The sequence below is a fragment of the Apteryx rowi genome, unplaced genomic scaffold (genome assembly GCF_003343035.1).
Source record: "Apteryx rowi isolate R43461 unplaced genomic scaffold, aptRow1 scaffold_298, whole genome shotgun sequence".
Lineage (NCBI taxonomy): Eukaryota > Metazoa > Chordata > Aves > Apterygiformes > Apterygidae > Apteryx > Apteryx rowi.
Window position 1 is genome coordinate 339959 of NW_020449396.1, and position 14681 is coordinate 354639.

A 14681-nucleotide genomic window follows, 5' to 3' on the forward strand; every position below is an offset into this window, starting at 1 on the left:
GCTCGATCTCGTTGCAGAGCTGTGGGAACAAGGCGCGTTTCAGAGAAAGCCGGATCGGCGGCGAGAGGGACAGCAAAGAAACTGTGCTATCGGCGCCCGTCTCGCGGGCAGCTCTGGGCACGGACCCACRGCCAAAGCCCAGAGCCCCGGGCACGCGCAGAGCTGTGCAGCAGCCGAGGTGGCCCAGGAGCCCCAGGCCAGTGACGCGGCGCCAGGCCTTATCTGCTGGTGCACAGCAGCAGTGATGGCCAGAGGCTTGGCCCGGGGCACGCAGGTCTGAACGTCTGCCATGGCCCCCAGGAAATAGCTGAGACCCTGCAAAGGAGCACGCGAGGAAGAGGGCAGCCGTCACCACCAGCCGCCCGGAAAGGGAGAAACTGGCATCGCTGGGAGGCGCCACGGCCCCAGCCCACTTGCAGGGAAACCCCAGCCCCGCACGGGGCTTCTGGCTCGTGCTTCCCGCAGAGCGGCGCCGCCAGGTCTCTCCTCCACGCAGCCCTGCCAGGACGGCCTTTCCTGGCACACCGCCCCCCTCGCACCTCTCCCCATCACAGGGGCTGGACGCGGCCCTGGGCGCGAGGGCAGGGCTCCTCACGCACCCCCAGCCCTGGGAGGCGGTGCAGCCTACCCTCCCAAGCTGCTCGCCCCAGCCACTTGCTGCTCCCTCCCAGCCCTCCCACCGTGCTGCTTTCTTCCAGCAAGAGCCCGGGAAGCCTCGGGTCCCCATTCCCCCAATCCTGCTCGAAGGGACCTGGCTCCTCCCGGCACCCCGTAGCTCCTGGATGCCTCGCAGCACCCCCACAGCCCCCGGCTGCACCATGCACTGCACAACGCCTCACCGTGGTCACCGCAAAGGGGTCCTGGACTTCCTGGTACTGGTGCAGCAGCCAGAGGAGCTGCTCCCAGACGTGCTCACGGTGCTCCTCCGCGTGCAGGAGGACACCCATCATGGCACCCATCGCCCTGAGCACGGCCTGCTTGACCTGCCGAGGGACAGCGAAATGCCACTTTGAGGCCTCAGGGTCTCTCCAGCGCTCACCTCCCCCAGACACCAGCCTGCCCTTCCCGCACGGGTGCTTCCCCTTCCCCGTCACCCCTGGTGAGAAGGACTCGCTCGCCAGCACAGGGAGCATTTCCTCCCGCCACCCCCAGCCCACCCGCCAAAAGGCCCCGGCATTCGGATGCTTCCCAGCAGGCAGCCCCTGGCCCCCAGGCTCCCGGCTCGGGGCCGCCACAGGCAGCTGCTGCTGCCCACGGCTGCGAGAGCAGCAACGCTCACCTCTTCCTCCTCGCAGCCCTGCCAGTTCCTGCCCGCGTAGCAGAAGAGCGGGTAAACGGGGGCGCAGAACTGGGCGGCCCCCAGGCGAGGGAAGGCACATTTCTCCCGCTCCCGCAGGTACGTGCTTATCCCGCTGCACCACTGCTCCACAACTGCAGCACAAGAAGGGAAACAGCATCACCTCAAAGCCTCTGACTGGTGCAACACCTCGCCCCCAGGCCTGCTTTAAGCCCAGGCTGGGCTCACCAGGGCGCAGCTGCGAGGAGATCTGCCTTCAGGGACGCGTTGGGCTGTGGTCTGAGACGCCTGGATTGAAACGCTGCCTTGTTTCTCCCCTCTTCCGCCCCAGCACACCTTCTCCTCTGCGCAGCCTTGCTCCCCTCCACCACTGCCCGCTGCAGCCCTGGCCCCTTCCCCTTCCCCTTTCCCTCCCCGTGGGTCCTGCCGCGGCGCCGACACTCACCACCACAGACGGCGCACAGCATCCGGCCGCTCCCCACCACACTCAGCATGCCATGCAGGGCCGACAGCGTCGTTTCCGCGAAGGGCACGCACTGCAGGGCTGCAGAGAGGGCAGGGAAGGGCGGCCCCGGTCAGCCAGAGCCGCCGCAGCCCGCGGGCTCCATCCCCTGGCAGCRCTGCCAGGCCAGGGCCAGGGCTGCGGGGCCGCAGGGCCGCGCCAGGGGCAGGGGGACGGGAGAGCTGCTGCAGCGCTGGGGGAGTCCCCGGAGCGGGGAGGGTCCTGCCGGGGCAGCAGTCCTGTCTCCCGCCTGGCACCTGCTGCAACCCGGAGCAGTGGGCCGGGGGGCCATACCGTAGCGAGCAGCAAGGTTGCGCAGGGTGATGAGGACGAACTCCTCCGACATCTCCTCCATGGCCTTCAGGTGGCCCTGCAGTGCTGACACCACGTCGTGCAAGTGGGAGCGGGCCAGCGCCACCAGGACGTCACTAGCCGCCGTCCTCACAGCCACCGTTGCACCCTGGAAGACAGCAGCTCACGTGTGGCAGGAGTGCGACTGCGTCTGCCATGGCTCGGCCTCCAGGCAGGACACAGAATCGGGAACTTGACTCCCACTGTCCCTTGCTTGGGAACAGCCCCGCGGCCACCTCTCGGCACAGCTCCGGGTCACCACCCCAACCCCCTGCCAGGACGCATCCCAAAGCCTCTCCGTAGGACGGCCGGGCCGGGTGCCGGTGTCCGGGGTCACCCACAGCGAGAACGAGCTCACCTGGGCCGCTCGCAGGTCCTCGCACGCCACCGCTATCACTCTGTTCACCACAGAGCTCTGCAGACAGCTCTCGTCGCCCCACAAGACGCTCTCCAGCTTGCGGTAGGTCTCCGCTCTGCTGCCCTGGGGACACATCGCACACGGCAGCGATGGGACCTGCCGCCCCGCAGCAGCTCCGCCACGCTGACGCTGCGGACGAGGTGCCGGTGCTGCTCAGCACAGCCGTCAGGAGCGGGTGAGAAACCCTGTGTGGGGATTTCCTGACCCCAACCCCAACCCCGGGGACACCGCCACCTCCTGCGGGAAAGGAGGGTGCGTGGGAGCGGCCACCCACCACCGCCAGCAGGATCGCATTTTGGGACGAGGCACGGCAGCAGGGCAGAGGTGCCATTGGGCAAGATCAGCCCGTGACACCTGGGGAAGCCGGGGTGCTGCGGGGAGCCCGCGAACCCCCACGCAGCCCCACGGGACGCCCCCGCCTCACCTCGGCGTCTTGCAGCCGGTCCAGCAGAGAAGTCACCATGGTGGCAAAGGTAGCAACGGCCACAGGGACCGACTCGGCCACCCTGCCACCATCCTCGACACGTGCAGGTCTGGACTTGGGACCCACACGAGTGAAGAAACCTGGAAGGAAAGCAGCAGAGGGTTTGCATCGCTCCTGCAGCCGCGGGGACAGGCCCTGACTTGGGGAAAACATCTCCCCAGCTGGAGCATGGGCTGACAGGAGAGGCCGGCGGAGCTGGCTCTGCGCAGCCTGGGGAAGAGCAGCCCAGGCCAGCTTGGGGCTGGCCCCAAGCGGGTGACCCCCGCTCTCCCCGCACTGGGAACACAGGCGCCGGCAGGTCTACATCATCCCTACTGAGCGTGCCGGCAGGCAGGGCACCGAGCGTGGCGCCGGCCCCCACCTCGGAGCGCTCGCAGCACCCCCATCGCGGCAGGACTCCCTGGACGGACGCACTGCTCCACCAGCACCTCCTCCTGCGGGAGCCGCAAGCCACTGGGCCAGCGCCGGCCCTGGGAGGGAGAGGGGACGCGCGGGGGCCAGGGTGGGGGCCAGGCACTGGGGACCCCCCGCACACCAACCGTGGCACTGCCCCAGGCTCCAGTGCTCGCAGTTGCTCCTCGGCCCCCACACATTTTGAGCAGTGACTGTCTCCCACCATCGCACGGGGGCAATCACTCCAGCAGAGAGGCCCCAGGAACCAGGAGCCATTCGTGCCACTGCTCACACAAGCGTTGGGTCATTTGGCTGCCTAGAAAGCCTCGCTGGCACCTGGGACCTGACAGCATCGGGCTACAAGCCGCCGGGTCACACAGCCTGCAAAGCTGCTCTCCAGCTCCCCAGCCAGCCCACAACACAAGTGGTTTTTTAGATGTAGCAGAACTAATTCCTTATGACGTCGTGGAATAAAAGCCAGTGCCAGGCGGAGGGCAACGTTATCGCCCTTCTCCCCCACATTTAGGAGCTGAGTCCCTGCAGTCCCCAGGAGCCCTCTGATAGACCCGGGGGTCTCTGGGCTCAGCGCTGCACAAAGGCAAAGCAAAGCTGGTCCCTGCCCCACGGGGCCACAGGCTCTGTATGTGGGGCAGATGCAGGAGGACACGAGCACCAAGCACGGAGCTCACTGGACACCCAGACATAGGAAACGCCTGGATGGGGCTGTTTGGGACCTGACAGCCACGGAGCTGCTTTCCAGGGAGGCTTCGTTTCCCTGGGAACGTGGTCCCCAGGGAATCGCTGTTGCAGACAGAGCGGGGCTGGCCCCAAGCAGCCGCTGCAGGGGGACGGGGGCAGCCCAAGACATCAGGGAGGGCTGCAGCTTTGGCCCAAATCATGCTGCCCTGGGACCCCATCACCTGCCCCTTTTGCCTATTGCCACCCAGCAATGCAGCCCGCAGTGCCGCTGGCCCAGGCGTGTTTCTGAGCAACCTCCCAGGGGCTCCCGGCCACAGACCCACTCGGGGACTCATGCTGTCCCCATCAAGATGCTCTGTCTTGTTTAAATGGATGAGGCACAACAGCTTTGATACCATCTGCCTGCTCTCTTGGTTTGCTCAGGGGGCTAACAGGCTGGTAAAGGAGTGCAAGCAGGGACCTCAGGACTGAGCGGGCAAGGAAACGCAGCGCTCCTGCTGCCTCGAGAGCCAGGCGGGCCAAGGCAAGAGGAGAAGGGAGGCCAGATCCCATGGTATAACTAGCACCGCAGAGGCTCTGCAGCGAGCACAGGGGCTGTGGCCAGGGCAGGGCTCATGCTGCACAGAGTTTTGAGGCTCTGGCACGACCGTGGCTCCACTCTGCACCTGGGCACTGCCAGGCAGGACCCACAGCACAAGTGGCCGGGCACAGAGCTCCTCGCTGGCTGCAGCCCCTCGGGGGCTCGCTCTGCCTCTGTCTCTCCTGCTTGTCTTGCAGCGATGCCCACTGCCAGGAGCAGCACCCCACACAGTGCCCTGGGCTCAGCCCACCCCACAAAAGCCTCCTTGGTGCTGGGCTCCTGCCAGTGCCCAACTGCAGACTGGCAACCTGGGGCCCCAGGGAAGAGGCGCTGGTGCCCGCTTAGTCTGCCTGCACTTGCAGGGGCTCATTACTACTTTAAAATGCCCGGCCCATGACAAATTTTTGAAGCAAGTTGCCCAAAACCTTCACAAGGTTGGCTGGGGACTGGGAATTGCAGGCAAAGCCTGGGAAGCAGAAGCAAAAGCAATGCTGCACGACAGGCACTCTTTGACCTTGGGGACTCAGGGGAACCAAGCCTTGGTGGGGGACCTTTCATAGTAGGCAGGACAGGGGAAAAAGACTCAAGTGTCTTTGACAAGGAGGATGTTCCAAGTCCTATATGGGACAGTTAGAGTCTAATATTCCTCACTATCATTTGTAAGGGAGTGAAATGTGCCTTAACAGAAAGGAACAGAGGAAGAACCAGACTTTGGGTTTGCTCTGTAGCTGCCACAGCGGATGGGCTGAGCCTGTCCCTGCAGAGCACAGTGCTGGGAGTAGGTTGTGCAGCTGAGGAAGCGATTTGGAGGCCTGTCTCATCCGTGCTGCTGCCTGGACCATCCGCAGCACTGCTCTGGCCTGGCTGCCCTGGTCCTTGCTCTGCACTGTGGCTATGGAGGTGAGGAGCTCTCTGGCACAGCACTTCCCTCTCACAAGGCGTTACAGCACCTGGCACAAAGGGGCCCTGGATTTAACTACAGCCCCTTTGAGCAAAGGGAGGAAATGTTCATCTGCGGGTTTCTTTTTTTTCCTTTAAAAAAAAAAAAAGTTAATCCGTTCTTCTTTTTTACTTTCTGCCTGGCTTTTTAAGGCCTTCAAATCCTCAATGAGGGCTTAGGCACAGTAATTCACCTCTCAGGGTGTCAGATCACTGTTTTGGGGCTTTCCAAAAGCTACAGGTTTTCAAGGGAGAGGAGAAGCCAGGGCAGTGAGGCCTTTTCAGCCCATTCCAACTGTTTGTCCTTTCTAGTGAGCTAGTGTTAAGGGTTGTTTCCTGAGGTGCCTCACTCCCATTGGTAGGTGACCTTGTAGTGTTTTGCACGGAATGTTGAGGTGCAACTGGATGATGACTCCTGAAACTACCAACTCCTGTCTTCCCAAAAGAAGCATGGTAGTGGGGGGGAGAAGTGGTATTTGATCAAAAATCTGCCCCTGATTTACCGCCTTGTCCTCTCCTGCTTTTCCCCACTGCTGCCTGTGTCCTTGACCTCTGTGCAAGAGAGATGGGGCAGCTTCTTGCAGTGAATGCTGGGACACTTTATCTGTGGTCTGGTAAGGTCCTACAGAGGCATGTGCTCACCCAGGGGGGCCTCCCCTTTGTCTCTGCCTTTTTCAGGCCACTCTGCAAGCACTTGTGTCCATCGCAGCCAGACTCCCTGGCACTGCAGTCTGAAGGCTACCCGATTATCACCTTGTTGCACTAAAATTGCATTTGTTTTGTCCCTGGCAAGTAAAAGGCCAGGGATGACTGTTCAGTGCTGTTCAAACTCTGTGAGCTATCTAGGCTTAACCCCATTTCTGGGGCCTGCCTCTCTTGCCAGGTTCTGGCCAAGCTGGAGGATCCTTTGTTCCTGGGGGCAGGAGGGAGCCCTGGGGAAGTGGTTTTCAGACTTGTTCTTTGGTCTGTTAAGGACAAGGTTAGATGTACACGTGCTCTGCAAATTGCCTGTGTGTCAAATGAACCCTTGTTATAGGCAGGTACATATTCAAGAAGCCTGTCAGGGACACCAATGCATGAAAACAGAGTTTGATCAGTTTGACTGACTTGGAGGTTTGATGATGCGTTTCATCTTGATGTCTGATTCCTGTCCAGGCCAGGAAGCTGTTGCTCAAATACTTGACAGTGCACGCAGAAGGCTCTTGGACAGTGTGCAGAGGGATGCTACACAGGAACCTAGAGAAGCAGGCAAAAGAAGTTAGTGGCATCCTCATGAACACATAGAAACATCTCTAAGCTCTTCCAGAAGCACCAGGTTTCCAGGCCAGTTTCTGCTCAGCTCACCTCCTCCCAAAATCCCAGGGGCAAGAGGTCTCGGAAGGGCTAAAAGGCTAATGCAAAGCAGCATGGCACCACCTGCTGTTACTGGCATTTGTGGGAAGCCACGCTGGGGCAGAGCAAAGGCTGCCTCAGGCTGGCCTTGGGGGCAGCTGTGCTATCTAGTGCCTGGCAGAGCTCCCTTACCAGTGGGGCTTTGAGACCAGCCACCTTGTAGACGACCGGAAGGGCCCCACAAGCCCAGCCACATTTTCCCACCTGCTCCTACTTCACTTTGGCTCTTTTCAGCTGCTCATCTCCTAGTTCTCCACAGAAACAACTCCCATAGGAGTTCCAGCTATCACTCCCAAGGGAAAAAAAACCCCACCCTTTTAACCTCTGCCGGGGTTTTCCCCACAAGTTACTAGCTCAGAGGTTCCACTACAGTTATTGCAATCCTTGGCTTTCCTCTTCGGCAAGAGAAACAAGTCTGAGGTGTAAACTGAATGGAAATACGCTACCTCCATAGAGCTGGCCCAACAGCAGCAAACACACTCCTTGTCAAGTGGCTGCAATACGGCTTTCAGTTCAACCTGGGGAATTCCTGCAGCATGCGGCTGATGTTGCAAGCACTCCAGGCTGCACCTCCTAAGACCTGAGATGAATGAGGTGACTGGTAAAAAAGAAATTCTGCAAACCTCTTGTAAAGCCTGTAGGATTTCCCAGGGCTGAAACAGCTGATGCTTTGAAGGGTACCTTTGGGACACAGCATTATACATTGTAATGTCTACAGTGAGAGGCAAAGGGATCCAACCCTGTAAAACTGCACCAGTACCAGGAAACTATGCCAATACTGGGTTTGTTGAGCACCTTTCCATTTTGCCATTATCCCCTGCCCCCAGTTGTGGAAAGAGACGCCACTTTGCCACCACTGCATATGACAAAGCGCATCATGTCCCCAGCAGCAAGCAACAGAGCAAAGCCATTGCCACTGAAGACAAGCCAGAGCAGAACAGATGGCACAAGCATCCTGCCACGGGATTCCCAGGCTTTGTGCCCCAGGAAGCCAAGGGATTTTACTAAGGAAGACTTGCCATCAGTACAGACTACATCTCTGGTTGCTCCCCTTCCTGTGCCTAAAAAGCAGAGGCGAGGCACAAACCCCCGAGATGCTGGTAACTTCTTCAGAGGAATCCTGTCTTCCCAAAGATGGGCCAGAGGTGGCCAAGCCCCAGGGCAAAGCTGGCAGGCAGCACTATCAAAGAGGTGTGAGGGGCTGTCTCCCAAGTGCTTTGGGCAAAGCAGGTAACCCCATCCGGCAGAAAGAGTCAGGGTCCATGCAGAGGACGACAGGAATCTTGAAGAGAAGCATATCCCAGACAGAGGCAGGAGGGTCCCCCCCATAAGCACCAAAATGCAGTGCTGGGAAAGAAGCTGAAAGAAACACAGTTGCCTCGCTGCAGCTTGGCTCACTGCAAGTTTCAGCTCGACAAGAGAAACCAAACTGGCCTGTGTCAAATAGCTCCTGGGCAGCCAAATAGGGAGAAGGGCCCACGCAAAGACAACAGGGATTCAAGCTGCTTACTGCTGTATGAAGAGGCAGGTGGCAGGACCAGCTGCCAGCAGGGAAACGAGCTAGCAGCCTGCACTTCCAGGCGGTTGCAGCCGATCCCGCCAGCCAGAGCTGTACAGAACCTCTGCTCAGTCACAGCAAGGACATCCTCACGGGCTCAGTTGTGCCATCCTCTTTCCCAGCACCCTTCTGGCCAAGCACCTGGGACCATCCTGAAGGGAAGGTCCCTAGAGCTTCTGGAGAACAGCAGTTCTGCTCCTCCCCAGCCAGAAGACACAGCTGCTGAGAGGCCTGCCCAGCTGCCTGGCTTTTCTCCCTGCCAAAGATATCCAACACCCTCTGTTTAACAAACCACCCAGCACTGGGCCCACACTAACCACAGATTACACCTTCACAACTGAAGGGAATAAAAAGGTTTCACCTCCCTGCTGGCAACAAGTCTCTTCTGTCACTTTTAGACATCATGATTACTCATTTCTGCTGACCCAGGCAAGGCATCTCTGCCAGACCATCACATTGCTCCATGTTCACAGCCACCCTCCTCTTTAGGTACTGTTTCAGAGCCACTAAAGACCCAGCCCTACTTGTTTCTCCAAACAAAAGACACCTTGGGCTCTCAGCTGAAGAGCTGCAGACAGACCAGTCACTCGGAAATGAAACGCAGCATTTCATCTGGACAGCAGGGTGAAGTGTGCACCTCCCACACCCACAACCCCAGGTATGTTGAATGCGCACTACGCCTCAAATACATGGTGAGCTGCTGGAATTTTTTTGGACCAGCACCTCCAAACTTGTTTCCATAACACAGTCTTCTCTTAAAAAGAAACTGCATGCCACTCCACTTAGCAAAGTAGCTGCAGGTTTTGTCAGAAGGGCACACAGATTGTCCCACTAGAGCTTAGATCTGATGCGTCTCCCCAAGGCTTCAATACAGAGCCCTTTCTAGGCTTTGCTCCTTACAGCAATTCAGCCGAGGCATCTTTGGAAAACTGTGCACACAAGCCGTGCTCCCCAAAATACACATCAAGCCCTGGCAGACAAACGGGCAGGCAGTGCAAAGCCCATGCTGCACCTCTTCAGTCACCCAGGGGTATCAACTCTTCATGCACAGAAGCACACACTCACACAAAAACATTTGCAAGGGACAGCCTGGGCCAAAGGGAAACATCTGCTGCTGTTACAGACTCCATGATTGCTTCTTTCCCACCTTGCAGCTTATTTACAAACACCTGTTCATTCCCTTTCTTCTTCTAATACCATGCTTTGATACTGTTTGTGTGTATGATTTACACTGTTTATACCGCTTTTATGTTGTTTATCCTGTGCTTTCTACTGGCTGAAAAAGAGCTCTTAGTCTATGTGCACTGCCTCACAGCTCGAGGCACTTTGTGGTTACAGCAACAACACTACTGCAAAAACTTTTCAGATTCATATTACAGTTAAAAATGCCGATGCCCTGCGCTGCCTGTGTTTGGGTTAAACACAAAGAGATTGTCACATCCCCTAAACCCAGGGCGACCCTCCCTCCCGAGAGCTATTCTATTAGGAGGACAGGAATTTATCTAAAGTCAACACCAAACCTTGTGTCCTCCAGACTGAACTGACTTCAACTGATCCTAAGAAACCCCCCAAAGCCTAAGGGACCCAGCCCTGACTGAAGGGTGCTTTGGGGACACGCTGATCCCTTTGCAAACAGCTTCTCTTCCAGACAGGCCTTAGGAACAGAGGCAGAGAAGCTCAAACAGCAAACTCCCAGCAAGCTCCCGAGGTTGCAGTTTCACACAGCTCAGGTGCCCCTAGGAAGCACAAACTGCTCCCAGGCTCCCCCCACCCCAGCAAAAAGCTGCTCCTTCTCCACAGCCTGCCATCCCCCACGGCTCAAGGGCAGCCCAAGCCCTTTTCTTTGCCTGCTGAGCTGGGGCAATTCTCTTATCAGAGCATCCCTCAAAAACCTCAACCAGCCACAACCACCTCCCACAGGAAGCTTCCCCAAAAAGCCTTTCTTTTAATCAAAGAAGCTGTGTACTTTAAACAACAGCAACCCAACTCGGGAACAACAGCTCCATGGTTCTGGAATTAAGTTAACCTTTCAAAGAGGGAAGATGTAAAGTAACTGGTCACACAGACAAGACAGAAGCGAAAAGGCTCTTACCCAGCTCTGCCTGGTCACAGCACCTTCCCAGGGAGTCCTGCTCCTGGCCTTGGCCGCAGCTAGGACTGGGCTTGCACTTGGGACCCCTCTGTCCTCTCACCCCTGGGGGGTCCCTGCTCGCACCCCTATGGCTCCCCTGGCTGCTCCCAGCTCATTTCAGGCTCTCCCTGCCAAATCCATGCTGAGACTCCAGCCTGCCATGCCCTGGGAGGTCCTCAACTCCTCTGCCTCCAGCACACTCGGGCAGTGCCCCAGGGAGGCCTGAGGGCCCTCCCTCCTGCAGCTTTAGGACATGCTGCCTTCAGGTGTCCTGCCTGGTCTGGCCTGGGGGGAGGAAATCACAGAATGGTTGAGGTTGGAAGGGACCTCTGGAGATCATCTAGTCCAGACCCCCTGCTCAAACAGGGTCCCCTAGAGCACACTGCCCAGGACCGTGTTCAGATGGCTTCTGAATATCTCCAAGGATGGAGACTCCACAACATCTCTGCGCAACCCGTCCCAGTGCTCTGCCACCCTCACCCTAAACAAGTTCTTCCTCAGGTTCAGATGGAGCTTCCTGTGTTTCCGTTTGCACCCATTGCCTCTCACCCTATCGCTGGGCACCACTGAAAAGACTCTGGCCCCATCCTCTTGGCACCCTCCCTTCAGATATTTATACACAGTGATAACATCCTACCTCAGGCTTCTCTTCTCCAGCCTGAAGAGGCCCAGCTCTCTCAGCCTTTTCTCATAGGAGAGACGCTCCAGTCCCTTCAGCATCTTAGTGGCCCTTCACTGGATTCCCTCCAGTAGCATTGTCCCACACTGGGGATTTGTTACCCAGTGTGCAACAAGTCAATCCACACACAGAGTCGAGATATCATTTCATTTCGAGACCGCACAAAGTCAGGTGCTAGGTGGTAAATCCACAAAGCTAGCACACCAAGTATTTCTTTATCATTCTATTTATACAGTTTTTCTCAGCCAAGAGCTGCCTCTTGTTCTGCCCCTATTACAGGATTGGTTAAATTATTTGCATGTTGCTTACACTGCACTTCTCACTTACGCATGCCCAGTGGGGAAGGGTGTCCCCACAATTAGGGGTCTTCAACCTAGTGGGTGTGATTTCTAGCATTATAATGATATTATAATGAAGAAAGTTCACTCTTGGTTACAGCTAGTTGTTATTTTTTTGCTGACTGATTAGATATATACATGTTCCCAGGATGTTCCTCACTTGAAGGACGAACATCGTCGCTAACACTGATTAGCAGTTCCTCCCTTGTTCATTCCTGGCAGCTTCAAAGATAGGTCTCCTGGTCCTAAATCTTAACCATTAAAATTCCTTCCAAAGTAAAAATTCACCAGCTCAGTCAATAATTCAGATAACAATTCCCCCCTTTGAGATATGCAATATATATATCTATGTATATATCTTCGCAAGTCTCACTATTCAGTACTTACTTAAAGTGTGAATAACTAATCTCTTACACAACTTCAAGTGATACATATTATAACTAGGATTACTGTTGCAACAATTAGGGATTGTAATAAGCTAGCTAGCCAACCAGTCAGAGAGAATCCAAATCCATGTAGCAGTTTATTTAACCAACCATTGCCAATAGAATTTTGTAATTCTCTACTAGCCTGGGCCACCAGCTTAATTTTATCAATTTGTAATTTTAAATCTTGAGTTACATTTGGAATATGTACACAACAGTCTCGGCCCCTCAGTTAAATATCCACATACTCTATGTTCTCGCAGTAGCATTCAGCTGATTTAGATAAGGGGAGACAGGCAGTAATACTACCCGAATTGTGAATTCTCCCACACAACTGGATTAGTTTCAATACTAAGTTATCATCTTCAGTTCGTAATTGAGTTAACAAGTACCAAAGGGGTATTACCTTCCCTACAACTCCCATGTTTTGACATTAAGTAATTGGTGCATCGACATAAGCAAAACAGTGATGTTGAACAAAATAATAATCCTATTAACGCTAATACAACAAGTCCTTGTTTACAGTCTAGTTCAAAGTATGATTCTGGTACAGCCAGACTGCACCGCATTAGTTAGCTTCTGGAAATCTTCAGTTTTAATGGTCGGACTTCCTCAGATATCCAGTTCTCTTTTGCAGCAAGTTTTACTTGGGTATAGTGAATCCAGGAGTTCACACCTCGAACCTTAACAGCAGTATAAGTAGTCAACAATACTAGATAAGGTCCCTTCCAGCGTTCCTTTCAAGGTTCATCCTTCCATGTTCAGATAAGAACCGTGTCTCCTGGCCGAAAYGAATGCACCGGGGTGTCCAGAGGTACAGGAGCTCTTTCATTCAAATATCTGTGAAGGGAAGATAAAACACACCCTAATGATAGTACATAACTCATTAACACCTCATTTCCCATTAGGTGCATCTGCTCACCTTTTCCTGTTAAATTATTCACCGGATATGGTTTACCATATAAAATTTCAAAGGGGCTCACTCCCTCTTTAATTCTAGGAGTAATCTGAATTCTCAGTAGTGCCATGGGTAAAACATCAACCCGTTTCATAGGAGTTTCTTGACAGAGTTTGGCAACTTGTCTTCTCAAAGTCTGATTCATTCTTTCTATTTCCCACTTGATTGTGGTCTCCAAGGAGTATGCATATCCCATTTAAATTCTAAGAATTTCACAACTTCTTCAACTACTTCAGCTACAAAATGGGGACCATTATCGGAAGATATACCTTCAGGAATCCCAAATCTGGAGATTATTTCCTTTAGTAGGATTCTAACTACTTCCTTTGACTTCTTGCTTCAACACGGGAAAGCTTCTGGCCAACCTGAAAAAGTATCCACCAGTACCAGCAAGTACCTATATTGGCCACACCTAGGTAATTCAGAAAAATCAGTTTGCCAATATTTGCCAGGAACATGTCCCCTTCTAACTTCTCCTAGAGGAGGTCGTTTTTGTATTTTTGGATTATTTCTACAGCACACCAAACACTTTCACAGTAATATCAGCATATTTTTTCATTCGTGGACCTATAGCATATCTCTTGATGCTAGTTATCATAGCATCAGCTCCCATATGTGTTTCTTGGTGGGTCCTCTTCATTCATTCTCTCACCAATGGAGCAGTCACTATTACTTGGCCGCTCTCAGTAATCCACCATCCATCTTCAGACTTTGTGCACTTCAATGATTTGGCTAGTTGATCATCTTTTTCAGAGTATTGGCCGGGGGTGGGGTGGGGGGGGGTGTTCCATCAAAATCATCCTGGTTGGAACTAAAGCGCCCATTATCCCTGTTAGGGCAATTTTCTTTGCAGTTTCATCTGCCTTGCTGTTTCCTTTTATCATCTCCGTTTGTCCCTTTTGATGGGCTTTGCAATGCCTAATTGCTACCTCTTTTGGTTCTAGCACTGCCTGTAGCAATCTCAGAATTTCTGGCCCATATTTAATAGGAGTCCATTGGGAGCATAGTAAACTTCTCTCCTCCCATATTGCTCCATGGGCATGAACCACCCCGAATGCATCTTTAGAATCTATATAAATATTGACCTTTTTCCCTTTAGACAGTTCTAAGGCTCGAGTTAAGGTAATAATTTCTGCTTTCTGGGCAGACGTATTTGGAGGTAGAGCCGATGATTCTGTCTCTCCTTGCAAAGTCACCACTGCATATCCGGCCTTCTGTTCTCCCCTTACCGTAAAGCTGCTTCCATCCGCGAACAGTTCCCATTCAGAATTTGTCAGGGGCTCATCTTTCAGGGCAGGCCAGCTGGAATAAACTTGCTCAATAACCTGCAAACAGTCATGTTCCAGTTCTCCTTCCTGGTTTATCGGGAGCAATGTTGCCGGATTCAAAATGGAAGACACTTTAAAGAAACATCATCCTGTTCAGTTAAGGCGGCTTGGTATTGAATCAATCTACTTGGTGAAAGTTAGGGATGTCCTTTTTGTTCTAATAGTGCTAAAACAGCATGAGGTACGTATACAGCAATAGGTTGTCCCAA